Source organism: Sorex fumeus, unplaced genomic scaffold (assembly GCF_029834395.1).
Source record: "Sorex fumeus unplaced genomic scaffold, SorFum_2.1 ptg000002l, whole genome shotgun sequence".
In the NCBI taxonomy this organism is placed as follows: Eukaryota; Metazoa; Chordata; class Mammalia; order Eulipotyphla; family Soricidae; genus Sorex; species Sorex fumeus.
In genome coordinates, this window is record NW_026606059.1 from 40,868,864 (window position 1) to 40,893,178 (window position 24,315).

Genomic DNA, 24,315 nt, shown 5'->3' on the forward strand with positions numbered 1-24,315 from the left:
AAGGTAAAAGTGATTCAGACTCAGAAGTAGGGCATAACTTACACTTGATTCATATGAATTAGTAATGAGGCAAATTGACTGAGTAATGGTGGTGACAATGTTTTAGGTAAGCCTTTGAAGGAATAAGGAGGGAGAAAGATTGAAAAGAATTTCCAGTGAGAAAAATTTCATTAAGTGTTAGAAACATAAAGGAGAAAAGATTGTAACGTGGGATGCTCCTGAAGTTCCTTTTTCTCAAATATACCAAATTTACTGCTACAACAAGAGCTATCCCTCTGAGAGAAATTCAAACACTCGCTGAGTGATTTCTACACATAAGGTAAATGAGAAAAATACCCATGTGGAAATGAATTGAAAGAGCTGAGGCACATTCCCACCATAAATTGCAGCATCACTACAGTGCTCTGTAGTTGGAAGAAAATCCCTCACTTCCAACTTCTGCCTAAGGCATGAAAGGTTTAGAACATATCTTGGGTTCCAATATTTAAGGTTCCCACTTAAGGGACAGTCTCCTCCTCTTCCAATTTGGTTCAAAAAGCAAATAAAGCTAACCACTTTGAAAACTACAGGATTATTGCGAACAGAGATACAGTTCTTGATGGGACTATTGCTCAAGGAGTCAACACAAAGAGAGCAGGCAAAAATGCTTAACTTCTAGTCTTTCCATCAATGGAAATGAATGCCTACTTTATAAGCTGCCGCCTGAGTGCCCAGCTTAATAAATACATGTCTAGGGGCTCTCTGTGATTTTCTCTAGTTCCCAGGGATGCTGATGGTATTTCCCCTGCCCTTTTCTCTCACTCACTAAATGATCCAACCTGCCTAGAAGGAAAATGGTATAGATCTGGCATCCTGGGATTTGCAGTTGTCATCAAAAGAATGGGTTCCCGAATAATCTCGCTCTTGTAATCACTTGTATTTGTGGCTCCCATAAAGAATAGACAAAGATCAAGTAAATTTTCATGTGTACACATGGGCATTAATAGGACTTCATAAGTTCAGCACAAAGGAGTAGACAAAATGTCTATCTCTCAGTCTATCACTGTAAAGTGTTTGCATACTTCACAAGATGCTGCCTCAGGGCCTTCTCTTCCAATTAGAATGCATCAAAGTGCTGGCCAGTATCCTCCCCAGAAACAAAAGAGCTGGTGGACACTTCCCCATTGTTCAACCTCTGATAAAGCCAAATTGCCAATATCTCCCAGGATGGAATTTGTCGAAAGGAATCTTTATACTTAAGAAGATTTTCTTTGTGATCTAACATATGATCAAGGAATATATTACATGACTATTTGATGGAATGTTTCATATATGTCTATTGGGTGAATCTGATCTAGTTTGTTATTTCAGTCCAATATTTCCTTATTGTGCTTGTCATAGCTCTGGGCACATGTCTATACTGCTCAAAGTAATCGATAGATTCAATGCAATTCTTATCAAAACATTTCCAATGGCATTTTTGTTTTGCATTAGTTATGTTGTTGCTGTTGTGCCAGGGATCAAAGCCAGGTTCATACAACATGAAGATAAGTGTTCTGTCACTTGGTCACTTCTCCAGCTTGCAATGCCATTTTCTCCAGAACTAGAACAATTTTCAAATATGTATGAAGTCACAAAAGACCACAAATAGGCAAAGCAATATGAGGGAAAAAAACACAACCAGAGATGATATGCTTGGTTTTGAACTGTATTAGAAAAATAGAATAATTAATATCATTTGATGACATAGAAACAGGCACCTGGATCAGATAAACAGAATAGAGTGCTAAGAAACAAAAAATTTATCATGGTCCATTAATCTTTGACAATTTCCATGGGTCATTAGATAAAGGACAGAATCTCCAAAGAGAAATAATTTTGGAAAAACTTGATAACCATTAGCAAATATGAAACCAGACTACTATCTACCTGACTTGTTAATGATAACTAAAATGAATTAAAGAAATAAGCATAAGACCTATGTATAAAAGAATCACACCCTGAATAGATTGGTTTTCAGAGGTTTGTGAATCAACCAACAATAGAGGGAAAAAAATGAAAACAAAAGCAAAAGCCATCCCTTCTAGGACATGAAGTAGCTTATAAAGAACATCAGCTCAGCTGTATTCCAAATTACTACAATTCCAGGCAGACCATAGTAGCTGGAGGACCAGGGACAGAGTTCCACGTAACCCCCAAATTTTATAATGAATTTTATCTGATTTGTCATTATCTCATACCTAGAATATTTTCTGCCTTAGAAACATCAATTTTTGTGTGCTGAAAGTACATAAAGGACCAAACATGATAACCTTTCAGTATCTGTATTGCAGACCGTAAAACCAAAAGTAGAGAGAGAGTATGGGGGAAATTTTCTGCTATGGAGGCAGGGGGAGGATTGGAAAGAGGGGGTTTACTGGTGATATTGGTGGTGGAGAATGTGCACTGGTGGAGGGATGGGTTTTTGATCATTGTATGATTGAAACTCAAACATGAAAGCTTGTAACTGTATTTCATGGTGATTTAATAATAAAAATAATAAAAAGAAATGTCAATCTCAAGATCAAAATATGTATTTCTGGATGCATATTATTAATACAGGATGTTATGAATTGCCACATACCTGTCAAAGACACATGTTTTGCTATTTTAAATATTATTTTAATGCATTCAAGTTGGAACATGGCCTGGTTGTTGAGGTGGAGGGAGGAAATTAAAGAATTCTATATGTTTTGACTTCTTCCCTAGGTAGTCCAAAACTTAAGCTCTTAAAATTTAAAAAAAATTAAAAATATTTTTCTTTCTTCTACTCAGTGATATTTTATTTTAGTTAATGCCTGATATGACAAAACTCTTAGAAGAAATATGCACTCCTTGACATTAATTTTATAATGTGACACAAAAATTAAAGGCCAAAAGTAAATTTTAAAAAAAAAGCAAGGAGAATAACAAAACTAAAATTTCTGCACAGTAAAGGAAACTTTAAGAAATGAGGTAACTTATGGGATGGGAACAATGTATTTTGCTAAGAGCCAAAATATTCAAGGAACTCAGCAAACTCAATAGAAAAATAAATAATACAGCTTTAAAGATAAGCAAAGGACATAAGAAGACTTTTTTTTCTAATGAAAGCATATACACAGAAAACAGGTATGTAAAAGGATGCTCCATAATACAAATCATCAGGAAAATGAAGTGCTAAACCACAGTGAGTCACTACCTCTTACCTGTACAATGCTTAATATTAAAAAGACAAAGTAACAACCTTGCTCACTTTGATGAGAATATTAAGTGATACAACCAGTATTGTTAGATACTGTATTGATATAGAAGTTCCCTCAAAACATAAAAATTAAGTGAGCATGCAATCTAACATAAACAGGAAAGGGTTGGGGGAGGGAGAATTGGAAAGTGGGGGTTGATATTGCTTGTTGAGGAAAAGAGCATCAAGAAATAAACCTCAACACACAGAGGCCCTTGACACAAAGGAACCATCTCAGGATCCATGAAATCCACTGGGATACAATATTCCAGGCCCAAGCACTGATGGATATCTGAAAACAGAGGCAGAGGAAATGTGATAAAAAAGGCTGAGACAGAGAGCTAGTATGTACCACCTGAAAATCAGTGTTTTTCCCCCAGAAAAAAAGTACCATTAACTGAGACTTGTGAAAGAATATGGGACAAAAATAAGTATGGAAAATATCCATACTTAACCTTCCCCAAAACTACTCTGGTCTCTTTGCACCCTGGAGAAGCTCATGTTCTCTCATGAGCACATATCTTAACTTGCAATTATAAGACTAAAAATGGTCTGGGGAATATAGCTGATAACAGTGCATATTGCTAATAAATAGAGCTTAGAAATAGGTAAATATATAAGGTAATGGATGTATTAACAACTTTATAGGGGAAATTCTTTCACTTTGCTCTTGTACAAAAAAATCATCTCACTTTATGTTTTACTTACACTTTAGAATTTATTTGGCCTGCCATACTCATGTCACTGGACCCTGTGCCAGGCTGTTTCACTTGGAGCGCCCCAGAGGGGAGCTGGTGAGAGACCTCCCTGCCCCAAGGGACCCAGCCCCGGCAGCTGAAAACATCCGCAACCCAACCGCCGCCATGGTCAAGACTGCTCCCCACACGCTTGGGCCATGCCTCATGCACTAGTGAAACTAATTCTGGACACATCATAAAACACTCCCTACTTATTCTCCAAGAGTACCACACCACATTTGATGGGTTTCAGATAGTAGATGGAAATATATATATGTATATATGTCATTCCCGTTGTTCATCGATTTGCTCAAGCGGGTCCAGTAACGTCTTCATCGTGAGACTTTGTTGTTACTGTGTTTGGCATATTGAATATGTCACGGGGAGCTTGCCAGGCTCTGCCGTGCGGGCGAGATACTCTCGGTAGCTTGCCGGGCTCTCCGAGAGGGGAGGAGGAATCGAACTCGAGTCGGCCATGTTGGCTGCGTGCAAGGCAAACACCCTACCCGCTGTTCTATCACACCAGTCCATATGTATTTATATGCATATATAAATTTTCATATGTATATATATGAAAGTTCACATCACTCAACCTTTAACGACATGTTAGTGATATCTTAAACAGGGTCTTAATGGCCTGTGGCAAAATAGAATAATCTTTACACTGTTTCCTCTAAGAGTATTTTTTTGTAGCATTTTCAGCAGTTTTTCATAACAAACAATATAAAATATTAAATTATTTTGGTTGTGCTCTAGGACAGGGATTGGGGCTTGGGATGGGAACATCACAAATATGGTGGTGGGAAGGTGTAATGGTGTTAGGATTGGTGTTTGAATATTAAATGTAATCAAAGATTCTGAACTACCTTTTAAAATTAAAATATTAATTATTTATTAATTATATCTTAATAAAGCTAAAAATAAAAAGCACTGAAAAAAGAAGTGACTTTAGGTAAAAATTAAGATAACATTCCAACTATATTGAATAGGGCTTAAAAATGCCATTTATAGTTGCTGAAACAATAAATGATACCTAAATTTATACTGTTCTTTCCTTATATTCAGACATGTACACTTTTATAATAAATATTTGAATGTTATTTGGAGATAGATTTTACCAAACCTTTAAAAATATTCTAACTGAAAGCATGAAAGGATAAGAATGGGTAAGAGAAAGTACTTCATTTATAATAGAGTCAGAGACTGTAACAGGCTCTGTATAAGTATTGTTTTAAACAGTATACTTAAAAGTTTTGTTAAATTGGGCTGTAGCTAACAAAAAGTATAGCGCAGCGGGTAGGGCATTTGCATACAGCTGACCCAGGTTCGATTCCTACGTCCCTGGCAGGCTAACAAGAGTATCCTGCCCACAAGGCAGAGTCTGGCAAGTTCCTCATAGGGTATTCGGTATGCCAAAAACAGTAACAGGTTTCACACTAGAGAAGTTACTGGTGCCCACTCAAGCAAAGTGATGTACAGGAGGACAGTGGTGAGAAAGTAGTTGCCATTTCAATGAGGTGTAATAAGGAACCATCTCTGAGGGAGACTTCAGGAGAGCAGAGTCCTAGGAAGCTCATCCTGCAGAAAGGGTTGTCCATTGCAACTTCTAGTGAGTGTAATTAAGGTAACTCAAAATTAATGACTAATTGGCATATTTCCTTTATTTATTATTTTTTTAGTTACTGTTGCAGCAACAATGATTTTGCCAATTTCTCTCTTCATTTCTGTCAAGGACCCAATTATCAAGATATATTCATTAGTTTCACACAATTTTTTATCTTAAGCAAAATTTATTATAACATTACATAAGCTTCAGGATAGTCTTTTAAAACCAAATGTCTATTCTACCTTTTCTTTGCATTAGATCTTTTATTCCCATTTGACACAATTAGCCCTCTTTCACCTGATTAACTGCTTTTTTTATTGTACAAACACATCACATAATGTAATTTTATCAATAGATACAAGTGCTTTTCAATATACATAAAGAGCTCTGCACACCTCACAAGGATGTCCCCCTAAAATGTGAAAGGTACATCCTGTGCTACCCAAGAAAAATCACAGGAAGCAGTAATCTAGGTCACCTCTGCCATCTAACCATGCTGAAGACCATAAAGTTGACTTAAAACTCAGGACTCTCAGAGTGAGGAAGCTTCTCCATACTTTCCAGCGGTAGCTGGGGTAAGAAGTCTGTGTGTACTCTCAGCACGCGACTCCCATCCTGGGAGGATCTGCTGAGAATTGACTCTAGACCGAACATGATTGCCGCTCAATCTTTTGAAAACCACAGCACCAAAAGGAGAGAGAGAACAAGGGGAAATGCCCTGCAACAGAGGCAGGGTGAGATGGGGGTGCAGGCAGTGGGAGGGATACTGGGGTCAGTTGTGGTGGAGAATGGGCACTGGTGGAGGGGTGGGTATTCGATCATTGTATAACTGAAACCCAAGCACAAAAATTTGTAAATCTACAACTGTACCTCATGGTATTTCACTAATAAAAATCTAAATAATGATAAAAAAAAAGATGTCTGTGGAATTTGACTCTACTGGCCATTTCCCAAGTACCTATGTGACTAACAGGCTTACTTACATTCCTTTGGTTTAAAATGTAAGTATTTTTGGTGCTATCCCAGAAACTATTGCTTATTCACGACAATTCTAAACTGAATCAAGCTTATGGAACGGAAAACAGTGTTATGTATCTTACTCTGATGATTAGTAATGTAATTGGTTTCCTTTCTCAGAACCAGCCAATAAGTATTGTTCAGACTCAAATTCTATAGCATCTTGGTAGCTTAAATGCCTTCTAAGTGAAGTAATAATAAAGTTTTCTTTTAGCTTTCTTTTTTCTTTTTTATTTTTTGGGGACCACACCCAGTAGTGATTAGGGTTTACTCCTGTCTCTGCTCTCAGGGGTCACTCCAAGTAAGATTTCTGGGTTAGAACAGGGATTATATGGGGTACTGGTATTGAACCCATGCTGATCACCTAAAAGGCAAACACGGTGTTCCTGTACTATCCCTCTGGCTGCTAGTTTTCTTTCTTTTTCTAAAATAAACCTGCAAAAAGATGAAAGAGTGTTTATAAAAATTTATTTTTCAGGGGCCGGAGCAATAGTACAGCGTGTAGGGCATTTACTTTGCACTCGGCCGAACCTGGGTTCAATCCCTGGCATCTCATATGGTCCCCCAAGCACTGCCAGGAGTAATTCCTGATTGCAAAGTCAGGAGGAAGCCCTGAGCATCGCTGGGTGTGAACCAAAAAAGAAAAAAAATTTTTTTTTCTCTAGTTCTTCCCCAACTTACTGAATCTACATTGAGCCTTAATTCATTTCTGTTTTTTACTTTCCAGTCTCCTTTCTATTCCTCTGTTGATGTAGCTTCTGTAGTGATAATCAGGGTTCACACAAAGAGGGGTTGTGGTACTCACACACATGCTCAAAGGGGGTTACAGAAAAAATTAATCCACTTTTTCCACTACAGAAAAAATAATTAAGTAGTTGTAATCTGATATTTAATCTGTTAGGAGGAGCTACTAATTTAGTAGTAGCTCTTTTTCTCTTCGCATTCCTTTTTGAAGAGAAAAATGTTAAAAAGAAATCTAAAGGTGGCAATGATGGTTCAGCAGTTAAGATGTGTTGTTTGCACACATCCAGCTCACGTCCGATTCCCAGCGCCGCATTATGTACCCTAGAGCATGCCAGGAGTGATCCCCAAGTGAAGAGCCTGGATTATGCCCTAAACACTGCTGGGTGTGGCCTAAAATAAAAAGTAAAATATTTGGATATATTTCTCAGTGACTGTGTCTGGATACATTACAAAAATAAGATAGAATATGATGTCAAATAATCAGATTTATGGTAGTGTGGATGTGTGGATATGTGTTTTAATAGACTGGCACTATGGATAGAAGATAGAGGTCAGTGTAAAAGGAAGGGATTTAATGCTTCATTTCAGAACATTCCAAAAATGATCAAACAATTCCTTCCATTAGAATTACAGAATAGTAACATTTGTTCCTCTTCATTTTTTCAATGACAACCAAATTAAGAGTAAAAGTGGTGCTCTTTTGAGATATGTCATGGAATAGCAAAAACTGGGTTATTTCTTTTTTTTTTTTTTAATAATTTATTTATTTATTGAATCACTGTGGGAAAAGTTACAGAGCTTTCGGGTTTAGGTCTCAGTCATGTAGATACCGAACACATTTCCCTTTACCAATACTCATTTTTAACCCCGAACCCCAATAGACCCCCACCTCCCACCCCTCCCAATTCTTGTGAGGCAGATGAGTTCTAGTTAATACTCTATCTACTAAACTGGGTTATTTCTTATCAGTTAATTGATAAAAAAAAGTTTGCCCTACATAATAAATATTCCCTTAATATATGTAAAATGTTTCACTGAATTAATCAACAAGATTGTATTTCTTAGCTCAATGTGATGATTTTAATTAACAAAGTTACTTTCACACTTTAAATATCTTCACAGCTAACAATCAGGAGCTAATTCTTCACGGGTCTTTTGTGTTGTTCACAGAGACATTCACTGTAGTTCCAGACTATTATTTAATTTTTTTCATAGTATTAGACTATAGAGGCTATATTTTTCCTGGGCAAAGGATGTTTTTCATGCATTCTATTATAAGAAATATAATGTTACTCTCCAGGGCAAAGTATAGGTATGCTTATTTTTATTGTAAAAGCTTTGGCTTTTATCAAATTGGAGTGCCTCTCTCATAATGAACTTTACTATATGTGCAGGATAAAGAAGTGGAAATGCCTTCATGGCTAGGGAAAGTTACGAAAATGGTGGTATTTTGTCTCCTGCTCTAAGTGACCATCAAATGGTTTTATCTCTAATTCATGAGTCTTATCATCCAGCATCTATGGACACATCAGGCTAACTTATTAGAGTACGTAGGGTAAAATTTCAGACCTTTCAGAGTTATTCTTAATAATACATCAAGAAATAATTGTTCTTAAATTGTATCTTAGTTATAATGACTGATAATTTATAAAAGTCTTTTTCTGTCAAATCAACAGAAACAGAGTTTTGGTGTTGATCAATGCACTAAGAATCATTTATCAGTGAATTCTAAAAAATATAGAGAAGTAAACTGGGTGAATATCCATCAAGTTAAATTTTACTCTATAAGCAGTGAAATAGCTTTAGTTTCTTTCAAGCAAAACAATGAATTGTCAAAAACAATATTCCTTAAGGAATATCTCCAGCTTTACTGGAATTATGGTTAATAGTCTCATGTTCATCCTTCTTGCTAGTTTTTTATAACTTTGAGAAACAATTTCTCTAATATTTCACATATTCTCAAGTCAACCAGTTGTTTGTGTTTGTAAAAGGATGCCAAGCTTTTGCAGAATCTTCACGATTAACTACTTAAATTTTCTGCTTCATAGATTCAATAATTTAGAGGAAGTTTACACAGTAGCAGTGGAGATTTTCAGATGTGAATGTGAAGCAGAAACTTCTGAAAAGTTTTTCTGGGGGGAAAAAAAGGACATGCTAGATGTGAGTGTGGGTAAAATTGGTGGAATGTGGGAGAAAACCTGTCAGATCAGGGAAGGCACAAGCAAACTTTGAAGACTAAAATGGTACAAGGATCACCAAGGATACTATGAGAAATGTGTTTTGACTGGTCTTTTATATTATGTTGAAATTGAAAGATGAGTGTTTAGGATAATAAATGAGTATTGGTAAGGATAGTTGCATTGAGAAGATAATTTGAAGCTAAGAGCTAAGAAAAATGGAGAAGATCATCAAGGGTGAATTCATAGAGAAATTGGGATTTGGAACTACTGTTGAATGCCCAAATAGAAAAATCCACACAAGATACTGAACTTTCTGCACAAGTATATACTTTCTGCACAAGTATAACACATAGTCATGTTCACACTACTCCAGGAAGTGTGAGTGGTGGAGTATAACATGGTCTTTCTCATAAATACTGGGTGACCACAGCAAATATTTCCTCAGCCACTGTTTTTTAACTCTCTATGGAAGAGTGAATCTCTAAGAATACCATAATCCTTTTCTCATCTTTTAATCCCTAATTTTATTTTCCTGCTAGTATTGAGTGGAGAATCTGAAACAAATTCACTAGATATCAAGGAATTTCTGGAATAGAGGTGATAGGCATTATAAACCCTGTGCCTCATAAAATCCTTGTCTTCTTTTTTCACTTACCTCAACTTGATACAGAGGTACAACTTCAAATACCCAACCATTTAGTGCTGGTATTGTTAAAACTGCAGTCATTATGGATTAAAAATCAACTGAAAACTATAGTCTTAGACTTCATTTTTCAAGCATAGATTCTTTGTATTTTGTGTGATTTTTAAAGTGCTCTGAGATTGTGTCAGATCACCTATGAAAATATCTATTTAAAACAGTAGCATAATATCAAGTTAATTAACAAAATTCACAGGACATGATGGTTATATGCATGCAATGTAGTATTAAAAATCCAATTTATGTCCACCCATTTGTTAATTCAGATGATCTAAAATCAATAAATAATAATAATGGTTGAAGAGCTTCAAGTTTTCTTTGATTGGTGAAACATTACCTGGAATAACTTAAAAAATGCAGAGCTTGTGTCTGTGCCAAGTAGAATCTCTCACATTATAAAAACAAATTTTATTCCAGATGGTCCTATTCTTGGAAGTAAATCAAAGGCAAAATTTAATAGTGATATCTTAATTAAGGAGGAAATATAGTATAGGGCTGGAGCGATAGCACAGAAGGCTGGAGTGATAGCACAGTGGTAGGGCATTTGCCTTGAACGCATCCAACATGGCCGACCTGAGTTCGATTCCTCCGCCCCTCTCGGAGAGCCCAGCAAGCTACCGAGAGTATCTCGCCCGCACGGCAGAGCCTGGCAAGGTCCCTGTGACGTATTCGATATGCCAAACACAGTAACAACAAAGTCTCCAATGGAGACGTTACTGGGCCCGCTCGAGCAAATCGTGATCAACTGGAGGGCCTTTACCTTTTACCTTTACCTATAGTATAGTTCAGACTATTTCCCAAGATAATGTAAACTTTTGTTTTTTGAGGGGAGGGAGGGGCACAATCAACTATGCTCAAGGATTACTCGTGAACCTGCACTCAGGAATTTATCCTGGTAGTGCTCAGGGGAATACCTAGGATCAAATCTAGGGGATCAAATCAGGGTGAGTCACAGGCAGGGCAAGCAGTCTACCTGCTTTAATATCTCTTTGGCCCCAACAATGTAATATTTTTATTCAAACTATTTTAAATTTTATCTTATAGTTTAAATCCTATACTTATGTATTTCTCAATAATCTATTATTTGGAATATTTTACATATCTGAAAATTGTTCTAGCTGATAGGAAACATTTGTCCTTTAAGCAAAGGACTTTAGGAAAGGATAGACATGTATTGAAAATTGGCTATAAGCCAAGCACTGTAGTAGATGCTTCATAAATCTCATATAATTTAATATTTTCATCAACTTTGTAAGGGAGGCACTAGATTTTCCAATGAGAAAATTAAGGATAAAAAGTTTCAGTATCACCAAGTTACTTAGCACCAAGCAACACAGTGATAAAATGTGATGTCATTCTCTATGACAAAAAGGAGATTACTATTTAGGAGATAGCATCTGAGCAGTGTAGTCTTCAGTGAATGAAGTGAAAAAAAAAAAAGTACGAACTCAAAGAAAAAAAGAGCTCTTTGTGGTAGTCACATGAATGTGGTTCGGTCCTTGAACATGGGTTTTGAGTATATGATACTAGTTCCATTTTAGTCAGATTGACTAAACTTCTATGTGAAGGGCTCCAGACTTTCTAATGCTAACATACATTTTTCAAGTATTTATTTTTGATTTATATATATTTTTATTGAATTGCCATGAGATAGAGCATTATAAAATTGTTCATGATTTCATTTCAGTCGTATAATGTTCCAACACTCATTTCTTCAGCAGTGTAATTTCTCAGCACCAGTGTCCACAGTTTCCCTCCCACCCCTTCAAGCAACCCCCATGCCAGCCTGCCTCTGCCTCTATGGCAGACAACTCTTTCTTCTCTCTCTTTCTCTCTCTCTCTCTTTCTCTCTGTCTCTCTCTCTTCATTTTAGACATCATGGTTTTCAACACAGATGCTGGAATGTTATCATGTATATCCCTTTACCTTCTTTCAACACTTGGTTTTTGTAAAGAGTTATCCTTTACAATTAGTATTGTCATAATGGATCCTCCTTTATATTAACTACCATCCATCTCCAACATTATTGATCAATCATTGTCTGGTCCTCCTAGATCTTTTTCCCTTGCATTGGATATTAACGTCATACTGTTTCAGGGTTTTTTTTTATATCTAACAAATAAATGCATTCATTCTATATCTGTCCCTCTCCTTCTGACTCATTTCACTCTCTAATGCCAACATTCTGACTTTCATTCCCTCACCCACATCTATCTAAATTTGTTTGACAATCTCAAATGTTAATATGTTCCCTTAATGATAATTATTACACACAAATTTCTTCTTTTCATTTTCACTTTCTTCTATTTGCTTTACAATTCTTTTTCTTCATCCACCATTTTCTCTTTTTTCCTCTCCTTTTTCCCTTCTCCCAGTATTCTGAAGTTCTAGTTAGTAGACTATATACATAGTTACTAAATAAAAGACCGTGAATCATTTCTAATTTATCAAACTGATTACTTGACAGTTGTCAGACACTACAGTTCTGAAACTAAACATGCATTAAAAATGCAACTTCCTCAGTACTTTTCTTATTGACTAACTGGTGTAAGTAACATAAGAATGCATCTCACTTCTTTTTGCATCTCACTACTTTTTTTTTTTTGGTGTGATGCAAAGATGCACAGGGGTTAGTCCTGGCTCTGCACTCAGGAATTACTCTAGCATTGCTCTGGGGACTATATGGGATGCTGAGAATTGAACCTACGTCGGCCGTGTGCAGAGCAAATGCCTTACCCACTGTGCTATTGCTCCACCCCCCTGCATCTCACTACTTTTGTCAGTGAGACTCCACCATATTTATTAAGATATATAACAGCTACTGAATTTGCAAGCACTCAGATTTCTTGAATGCCATAGTTGAGTTTCTTTCCAATTTCTTTGGAGATTAGTGAAATAAGAATTACAAATATGTAAAACTCCTTCCAGTTCAAATTTTGAATAATGAAATATGCCTTCTCTGGGGTAAAATTATGATGTTTTCATAGCAATCTCTCATGGAGATTTTCAATAGGCAGCTCCAGATGGAATAAAACTAACTCTAGGCATGAATATCTGTTGGCTTATATTTAATAAATATAACATCACTTTAATGATCTAAATAGTTTCTTAAGTAGTATTTGAAGTGTTTGAGTTCTGAAGAGAATGCCATGTAATAACCCAGAGCTGAGTTAACAGAGCTTCATCTCTGATAGAGATGTTACAACAATGCTATAATGGGTGAAATTCTGGCAAGATATATCATGTCAAGATCTCCTATACCCGTTTACAGATTTGTGTTATCTTAATCAATATCTCAGAGGCACTCCTCTTAAGTTTTGTGCCACAGCTAATACTCTATTCACAAATTATGCCTCTCTTACTCACCCATTTTCTAATGACTTACTTCTATTTAACTTTCTCTTTTCTTTATTTCAGCTTCCAATTTGTCTGAGATGGAAACTCCTCAGTAGACACATTTTGTTCAATGCATACTTCTTTTTATTGATTTGATAATTTCTCTGACTGAGATATCTGAAAACAAGTTCAGTGCTCTGCTTTCTCCAATATTGACTTCTACCGCTAAATAAAGGATAGTTTTTTGCAACAATAAGTGGGTAGGATGCCCATGAGTAAACTATTCATGCTTGAGGAAAGGACCACCATGTTGTGTGTGTGTCTGTGTGTGTTTGTGTGTGTATGTGCACACAACTTTATTCAAGGCATGGATTAAATTAGTTAGCATTGAGGTTATTTAAATTTTTAATTTTCACTAATTTAAACCAGCCAACTGCTGACTATTAAATTTGAGTTTCTCTGACTACTGATTGCATGCATTTTGCACAACCAAATTAGTGACAAATAGACTTAATTTTTAAAGCTCTATGTTCTAAAACTTCCATATTCTAATGCCTCTAGCTTCAGTGGTATTAGATTAAATTGTATCAATTAAAATCCGAGTCCACATCAATGTAATCATGCCTCTGATGGAATTGAGAGTTTTACATGAAACTTATCCATCCAAGGAATGGATTTACAATCATAAAGTCTTCTTTACTGCTAAGCTCTCTTGTTTCTCTTGCAGGAAAATTTTAAGTATGCACAAGACTGGCTTTGACAGGATAAGTGTCTGTAATGCACATTTATTTCCAAGTAGTGTAATATAATAAAAATGTCCTTGGTGAATCACTTTGCTGGAAGAAGTTGTTCAGGGAGGGGTCAGAGAGAGAGAGTCTGTTCCCAGCAGAGAAAAGAGAACGGGTGGAGGTGAGAGGCACAGGCTGTGCACATAATTAGACAAACTGCGCACATCTGAGTTTTACTCTACATGAGTCCAAATGCAGATAGAGAAGCAGAGAAAAAGTTATCCAGAAAAGTCTCAATAGGAAAACAGGCATCAGTAAAATTATGAACAATAATGATGACATTTCACAAAATATTCCTGAGTTAAAAGTCCATGGAACTTTTAAATAATAAAGAATATTTCAAGGAAAGAACAGGCAGGATGCTTTAATTTCAGATCCCACACATGAAAAATTCCTTGAGTTATAAGGTGTGTAGGAGGCTCCTAGGCATATGTATTGCAAAGGCAAATACTTTATCTTAAGGTGTCTATTTAAATTCATTTAAAAAAGAATCAGCAATATTGTCAGAATTCTTATAAGTAAGACCCATAATGAGGAGGCTGGATAGAGTCATTGCCGTGAGAGTAGGAGGTACTCAAGGTTTAAGAAATTAGTCAGCTTTATAGAATACACTGTTTTCTAGTCATCACAGCATAAAGAAATGTGAATATCATAACAGCTGTTTCACTGCTAAAATGCCCGGAGAATGAAGCCGAAGTTTCTTGAAATGACACCTCACCTCTTCATGCCATGGTGTATCCCAGTTCAACCAATTCTTTGGGTATCAGTTTTTATACTTGCCTAGTTCATATCATGGATTCATTATAGGTTTGTGTGAGGCACAAGACAACCAAGTGCTCACATTTCTGGAGTGAAGATTGGACATTAGTATTACAAGTATAAATATGAATCTCTGCTGTTTCTTGATTTATATAGTAAATGACTTTTAGAAAGGAACATTGGTTAGAAACCCATCTTCTTGTTTATGAATGATTGCCAACTTCTGAGAGCTATGCTTCACTAATGGTAAATAGCATGAAGGACAGCACTAACTGCAGTGAATTAATCTGAGTTTTGGGTTAGAACTATCATGCAAAAGAGCTTATAAAATGATTATGTTTGCTTCATATTCTCTCTATAAACCTACTTGGCGAACACAAACTCAAAACTCTAAAGTATTTCCCAAGTTGTGTTGATCTAAAATAAAAGATTTGGGGTTGGAATGACAGCACGAAGGATGAGGCACTTGCCTTTCATTCAGCTAACCCAGGTTCAATACCTGCCATTCTTTATGGTCCCTTGAGCATCACCAAGTGTGATCTCTGAGTGAAGAGTTAGTAATGACCCCTGAGCATCTCTGAATATAGCCTGAGAACCAAAAACATAATAAATAAAATTAAAAAATAAATGATGGTTAAGACTACATTTATCAAATAAATTTGTCATGAAGAGCAAACTGAGGGTCTTTCTTTAAATTTCAGTGACTTTCACATTGAACATAGCATATTTAAAATTTAGCAGGGTGTTGCAGAGAAGAAAGCATTTTAACAAAGAATTTTCTGTCCATTTTTACTAGAGAATCACGAAAAAAATAACATCTGCAATTGATTTCTTTCAACTCTCTATTGAGGTCTAGTTTTCACAGAATGTTCTCCCACAATACACAAATTTCCTCTTAATCCCAAAAGGATGCTTTCAACATTGTTTATGCAAAGGAACTGAGGGATTTGTTGAAATCGGCAAATCAGAATAAAAGGCAATGCATATAGATAATTGTGCTTTAGCCCATACTTCCATGATGCTTTTCTATATTCTATTCCTCACGAACTTTTAACAAGTCCTAATGCTAGGGTAAACAGAAGAGAGGAAGTTAAAAGTAGCTTCTTGAGAGCCATTTGCCAACAATCGAAACCTGTGTTAGAACTGCTTTTTTGTGCTCAGTCATATTCCTAACAGTGTCTCTCTGTTCACAGGATCTAGCTATATGTGTAGCTAATTCAGTGTTTGGATCCGCTTGGTAGCAATTGCTCTTGCTATTGGAGCATGAGCTTTCTTAAAGTGTAGTGCCTTCCCTGGTTTTCAAAGGCTATGAGTTTCTTTCATTGTCTTTCAGCAATCAAGGAGCTGCCTACAAGTTAGTGGCCATAGCTGTCATTGAAGAAGTGAGCCAGTCTTATGAAACCTTGAAGAATACTCTTTTTTTTTCTAAGAATACTCTTAAGATGACAGAGAAACTCAGACACTTTTGGGTCATCACAATATCTATACCATAGCTATGAAAAGAAAAGAGACAGACAGCAAGAAAGGAGGAATATGCGATATCCAGAGGGGATCAGAGACAAAGAATGGAGAGATCTTGGAACTCATCCATAAAGCTTTTTCTGAAGTTGCTTTCACATGCGTTCCTAGGCAACCTGGGTTCTTTCTGATGAGAATATACAAATTCAAATTTAGTTTTTCTTTTGGTGAGAATGGGCTAGTATAATGCATATTGACATTTTGGGATTTAATTCTAATTTGACATACTGTGTAGACAGGAAACCGTATAATATTCCCTGGAAAATAAAAGCCAAACAGATAATGCGATATATTTAGAGTTATTGCACAGGTAACTCTTATCATTGTTCAAAATTCAGCCCAAGTTACATTAATAGTTATCCATTAAACAAGCAAAAGATCTGTGTGTGTATGTATATGTATGTATATATATACATGCATACACACAGAGAGACACACACGCATACATATAACACAACAACAGATTTCCAAACTCTAAGGACTTAGAGCTTTGTGAGAGAGATATTAGCTAATGATGAAATCAACAAGGAGATTGTGGAAGAAAGTTATAATACCAAGAAGTTAGGGTCAGTCAGTATTTAGCATCTAACTCTAAAATATTTTTACATATTATTTTACCTAGATATGGTTTGAACAAATGATTAATAAAAGAAGACAAATATAACAAATGCCAAGCATATAAAAATTGGCCTTGCTTTTCATAACCATACTCACTGTTCTATGCAGTCATGCAACCACAATCTTTCGGCAGTTTGAGCTTTTTTTATGAGAAGTAAACAGCTATTGATGCCATCAGGATCTTCCTGGACAGTTAGTTCTAGCCTCTGGCAACAATCATGAATGAGAGTAAAGCAACCAAGCAATTCAACTAAGAGGCAAAGAGCTAAATAAATCATTGTTGAAGGGATTAACTTTAGACAAAACCTGTAGAACAGGCAAATAGCAAAGAAACAAAAGGTTCCTGCACTAAATAGTAGAAATCTGAGCACATTATTTTCAAAACCATTTTAAACTTTTGCTATTGTGTCTATAGCAAGGATCTATGGAAATAAAAGAAAATCTAGGGCAGATAATTACCATCAAGTGTCATTTAATTTAAGATCCCATTCTATGTCAATGTAAAAGTCTCAAAAAATGGAGACATTACTCAGCCTGCTCGAGAAAATCGATGAACAACGGGAGGACAGTGACAATGATAGTTTATTGTATACTGTATACTGCTGTATGTCAAATAATCCCCATACCTTTTATCAGAGAGGGCATCTTCAACCACCAGTCCTCAGACAGGTGCTGGTCACAGGTATAGATAAGGTTGAAAACCACTGTCTGCTGCCACGATGTCTGCTGCCATTCTGTGGACCTGTATGCTGGACAAGTGCTGTTCCTAGGGGATAAAATGGTTGAAGAGGTCTGAATTAAAGAACATATGACTATTATTGTTATAGGTATCATTTTCAGGGTGTCCCTCATACAGTGCCAGTTAGATGGTAAGTTGGCATGTCAGTCACCCTAAAAGCTTCTGTAGTTACGAGGCTGCTACTTTCCTTGAGAGATGAGAACACCTGGTGATCTTCTAAGAGAAGCGATGAGATGTTCAAATTTGGAAGTTATGTAGTGTTACCTCCACAGTGTTATATTTACAGAAACTCAAAAATTCATTTGAATTCAAGGAGAAGAGACAGATTTTTCAATCTCTTGATAGATACTCAATTCCTTAATTTGCACATGCTTTAAAGTGGTCATGTTCCTATGCATGAAATATACTTAGCCCGTGGAAAGCTCTTTTTATATCTATTTTCTAATTATTAAGTGATTTTTAGTCATTTAATTTTGCTTAAAACTGCTATTTCACCCCTATCTAGTTGCATCAACAAGAACAAGTTACATAATGTTCCTGCAGCTCTGTTTACTTGGCACCAAAATAGCCATAATTTCTAGGAATTAGATGAAATACATAAAATACCCAAAGATAAAGGTCTTAGTGAAATATATATTTCATCGTAGGTGTTAAAGTAATAATTAACAACAAATCTCATTTTCATACATTCTATTTTTCAATTTTTGTAGGAAAATAAATTTTTGCACCCCAATTTTTGTTTATTCAGTTTTAACTCAGCTCTAACACCTGACATAAGATCCATGATGCTGCCACCTTTTCATTTATATGTTTAGAAATGCATAAAACATCACTGCATTGAGAAACAGGGCATTGGAAGGTGAAAGATAAAGGACTTAGATTATTACCCTGTAGCTTTCTGAACACCTTACATTTTAAGCATATATATGCATTATCTATTCTAAAAATTAAATAATTTTAAATATATTTATGCAATTATAAATTACAAAAAAATGCAATCCTAACTAGCAAAGTAGAAATCTCTATTTTGCAATCATAGAAAACATCTTTAATTACAGTAAAAATTATTATTATTCTGATTTTGCCTAACTGTATATTTTTAATTGTTAAAATTGGACCCTCCACCAGGGCCCAACAGCTGAAGACCACCGAGGCCCAGCCAAGGCCATGCTGGGACCACTCTCCACACACTTGGATGAGCCTCACGCATAAAAGAACTGGCAGAGGAACCCAGGTGTGTGGGACCCGGGGCTGAGATCTCCAAGCCTGCGCGGTTTGGGACTGGACCTGCCAGTAACTAGACAGTTACACCCACCAACTGCCGTGTAACTCCAACAACGGCCAGGATCCAGAGATAATCGCACTCAGCTCCTGGAAGCGCGCAGCCGTGACATCTTATCATCTCATTCCTACTTTGGACAAACTGGCAGGCTACCAAATGTAACCTGCCCACATGGCAGAGTCTGGAAAACTCCCCATGGTATACCCAATATGCCAAATATCAGTAACAATGATGGGTCTCATTCTCCTAACCCTGAAAAAGCCTTGAATATGGCACTTTTAAAAAAAATCTCAGGGCTAGGATGAAGAAGACGTTACTGGCACCTGCTCGAGGCAATCAACGAACAACAGGGTGGTCGTGATCGTGATTTATAAAATTTGTTTTTTCCCTTTACAATTGACTCATATAAGCAATGGCGAATTTTTTTCATTTATTTACGTTGGCCTCAATCATCTTAACCAGTCCCTTATACTCTTTTTGAGTAAACACAATTGCAGAAAAAAAAAACAAAACCTTAGAACACCTAGACCTTCCTTAATATAAAATCAATGCCTTGTTGATTTTCACAGATAAATCACGTGGATTTCCTATTAGAAGACCATTATTAACATAAAGAAAATAGATGCCGATCAATAAACTGAAATTATGCACTACAGCTTTGCTTTGTTTATTTGTGTCTCCTTTCTTCCCATGTCAATAACCCCTTTGCTCTAGACTTAATTAGTTCTCATATTAGGTGATTTCTTGTGCTAGAATGGGATGCATTATGCTGCATGCTTGTCTCAGTAACTCTTCAGTGCCACCTGTGAACAGTGTCATAGATCATATATTTCTTGGGCCTGCCTGTACACTAGAAACTCATGGGGGGGGGGGAGGAGTGGGGTTCTTTGGAATTGAAAAATCATGTTTATCATTTAATTTTATATTGGAAAGTGAAAGAAAAACTGACTTAAGTGTCAAAAGTCAAGTTCAACAAGTTTATTGGTTTTATTTTATATTTTTTATTGATTTCATGAGTTTGTAAAAATTGAGCTAATATAGAAACTTTCATTTCTCAGCTTCCTTCAAATTATAGGCTTATATTGACAACCTTTATAGATTATACAAGTGAAAAATTCTGATTAAGGATTCTTTCATTTATTTAGGTTTATCTGTTCTTTGCCATATGAAAGACTTAGAATACTCTGAGATTTGACACACTATCATGCCCTTGGAAAGAGTCACTAGTATCTCTTCTATTATCTCCAAAGAACAGGACTCAGATAGTCACTAGGGTTCACCTCCATGGGGACCAAGACATTTGTACATCTAAGAATTGACAAAAAGCATGATATAAATATGGTGAGTGAGACATCCAACATGGAAGGACCTGCTCCACTGCTATCATGGTAAAGTTGATGACCACACACTCTCAGGATTCCTCAGCATGACAGATACCATCAGAATCTCCAAGTCTTGCCTTTCAGAGCCTTTACCTCAGGCATGCCATGCTTGCTCATCTTTTGTCAGGAAGTCCCATGCAGCAGTTACACCACTCAACATGTAAGTTCAAGGAGTGTCATTGTTGATATTCATTTGTGATAACTAATCTCGCAACTGTTTTCTATATAGACATCACTCCAACAGGGCACTAGTGAGCATGATGATCCATTTTTTTTCCTCTTATGAGGATTGAAGAAGTGAGTTCTGAAGCTTCTCTGCCAGGGTGTTGTCAGTACAGGAAATTGGAATTTTTAGAGTATATTTGAAGGTTTTTGTTTCTTTATTTGTTTCCTCTTCAGAGCTATCGGTGACAGAGTTGATCCTACCCCATGGGGAACCTTTAGGCCCACTATCATAGCAAGTTACATGGGTAGTCCTGGGATTGCTCAGTTCTCTCTCAGTGACACAGTAAAAATAAGTGGTGCAAACACTTATTACCTAGTGTACCTCCAAGCAAGTTGATCTCACCACTCTCTGCTTCAATATGAATTTTTAATTTAGGTAAGCAATTCATTTCACAAGTGTTTGAGAATTTTAATTGAGAATCAGTTGTGGGAATGTGTTGAGACTTGAGTGGTTCTAGTGAGGGTGAATACAGCTTAAATAAAACATTTTATGGTCTGCTTTTCCTGTCTGTCTTTGGTGTATGATCTTTTAAAGAAAGCAGGCTTTTTAGGGAGCTGGTGGAAAGTTCTATGCAGGAACTATGAAGATATGACTTCCTCAGTCTTGTCTAGAAAAAGAAAGAACCTTCAGAGCCTATGAACCTTGTGCCTAGGATACCATGCGAAAATGTTTTACTTGAGTCATGTCGAGAGGAATGATGAGGGAACAGGCACCTGGTGAAACTGTTAGTGGGAGCTTACAGAAGAAGAAGATTGTATATGGAGAATTTAGGTTTGAGTGTGGGTGTGTGGTGGTGGTGGTGGAGGGGGGGAGGTGGACCTGGAGAGGAAGTTTTAGGAAGATGCTATAGTTTCTAGGTGCTGAGATCATACCTGTGGGAGGATTATCTTTATGAGCACAATCAGAAGCAGGTGCAAGCAGGAATGTTCTTGCTGATGAGAAATGTGATGCCCAGTGAATAACTGAAGTCTATGTTATAGACTTATATAATATAAATAATATATTATATAATAACAGTGAATGCCTGAAGTCTAGATGGAGTCAATAATAGCAGCTATATTCTCTGATGCAGAGTCTCCTGCCCCCGCGCCTGGCTGTCCTCACCAGGTCCCATTGGAGGGGAGAGGGTTGAGTTTCCCTCTCTGCTCCAATCAGGGCTCTGGCAGCCGAAGACCTCCAGGACCAGCCACCACCATGCTGAGACCACTCTCTGCACACATGAAGGTACTGGCAGAGGAACAAACGCATGCGGGTCCCGGGACTGAGATCTCCAAACCTACTCGGATCGGGGCTGAGCATCCTCCACCCAGATCCTCCAAATTCCAGTAGGCGGGGGTCACACCCACCAACTGGCCCCCTGGCGCCGTGTAATCCCATCAACAGCCAAGACTCAGAGAGTATAAAACCCAGCTCCCGGAAGCGCGCCACTGCAAATGCGGCCGTGCGACATCTTATTATCTCATTCCTACTTTGGACAAACTGGCAGGCTACCAAATGTAACCTGCCCACATGGCAGAGTCTGGCAAACTCCCCGTGGCATACCCAATATGCCAAATACCAGTAACAATGATAGGTCTCATTCTCTTAACTCTGAAAGAGCCTTGAATATGGCACTTTTAAAAAAATCTCAGGGCTAGGACGAAGGAGATGTTACTGGGGCCTGCTCGAGGCAATCAACGAATAACAGGATGGTCATGATCGTGATTCTCTGATGAAGCAGATCAGAGGCAGCCCGTCTGAAGCAACTCAGAATCACAGAGAGACAGGTAACTGCTTCCTGCAAAGACAGCTTCAATGGCTGCTTACATACCTTTCACTGCACTGTTAAAGCAGATAAAATATAGACCACAGGTCCTCAAGGTTTCCAAAGGAAAGCGGGGGAGGACAGAATCTAAAGAATGGTTATCCTTCTTTACGAAAATCAAAGTTGGCTACAAATAAAAAATAATAATAATAATAATAAGGTATGCTGGATATGCTGAACAGAAGACACTCTCGGAGGAGTGAAGGAAAACCCATTCAAGGATTCACTAGCCATCCTTGTGACTAGGGAGGGTTTCTTTAATTTTAATACTAATTAGCATAAACATGTTTCCTACAATTGAGTTCACTTTTGGGTGAGGAAATATTCTAGAACTAGAAACAAATGATAACTGCATAAAGTTGTAAACATAGCATATGTCACAGAATAAATAAACTTGAAGTGATTAAAACTCTTTTACAGTGATTAAAATTCAAAGCCTATAATTCATAGGTTGTCAATATATAGGTTGTCAATATAAGCCTATAATTTATAACCCTATAATTCAAAGCCTATAATTTACTCATAACACAGCGGTACGGCATTTGCCTTGCGTGAAGCCAGCCTGGCCGAGCCAGGTTCGATTCCTCTCAGAGAGCCTGGCAAGCTACCGAGAGTATTCAATATGCCAAACACAGTAACAAGAAGTCTCACAATGGAGATGTTACTGGGCCCGCTCGAACAAATTGATGAACAACGGGAGGACTATCTCTCTGTCTCTCTAAAATTCAAAGTGTATCTATTTCCTCCCACCTAAAAAGGAAGTCCTGGTAGGAAACCGTAATCTATGGTCAATTTTCTGTATCAACTTGAGTGAGTGTCCGGATGCCAACTGACTGGTTAAATATTATATTTGAATGGGTTTGTTAGGATGCTTTCAGAATAGACTAGCATTTAAATCATGGGATCATATAAAGCAAATATACTGTTTTCACTCCCAACTGCCCAACAAATAGGTAGGAATCTTCCAACTCATGAGCACATAAATAGATAAAAAGAAAAGACAAGGTAGAGGAAAGGGAAATTCCACCTCTCTGCCTCACTGAATAGCTGGAATTTTGATCTTCAGACTGGGATTTACTTCCCACCTCTCCTTGTTCTCAGACTTTGGGACCTGGATTAGAACTAAACTACTGACTTTGTTTAATCACCAGCTTGCAGATTATGTGCTTTCAGACTTCATAACCACTTGAGACAGTTATTCAAAATAATAAAGCTATTTCTTGTCACACACAGATAGATCGTGCAATATAATAAGCTGCTCTAAAAAATAGCCTAGCATTTTCTAAGAATTCTAAACAGAGTTATCTGTATGACTCCAGAAATTGCATTCCTAGGCATGTACCTCAGATAATTGGAAATGTATGTCTAATTAAAAATTGATTCGTTAGTGTTCATAGCAGCACTCTTTAGGATAGCTAAAAGGTGGAAGCAACCCAAATGTTCACCAACAGAAAGTGGATAAAAAAATGTGATAAATACATACTAGATGATGTTAGAATTATATGTCAAGAAAAGAGATGCATGCAATTTTAAAATTTTGTGCTTTGTGAAAGAAGCCAGTATTTACATAAAATGTAGCACTGTAGCATTGTCTTCCCGTTGTTCATTGATTTTTCTCGAGCGGGCACCAGTAATATC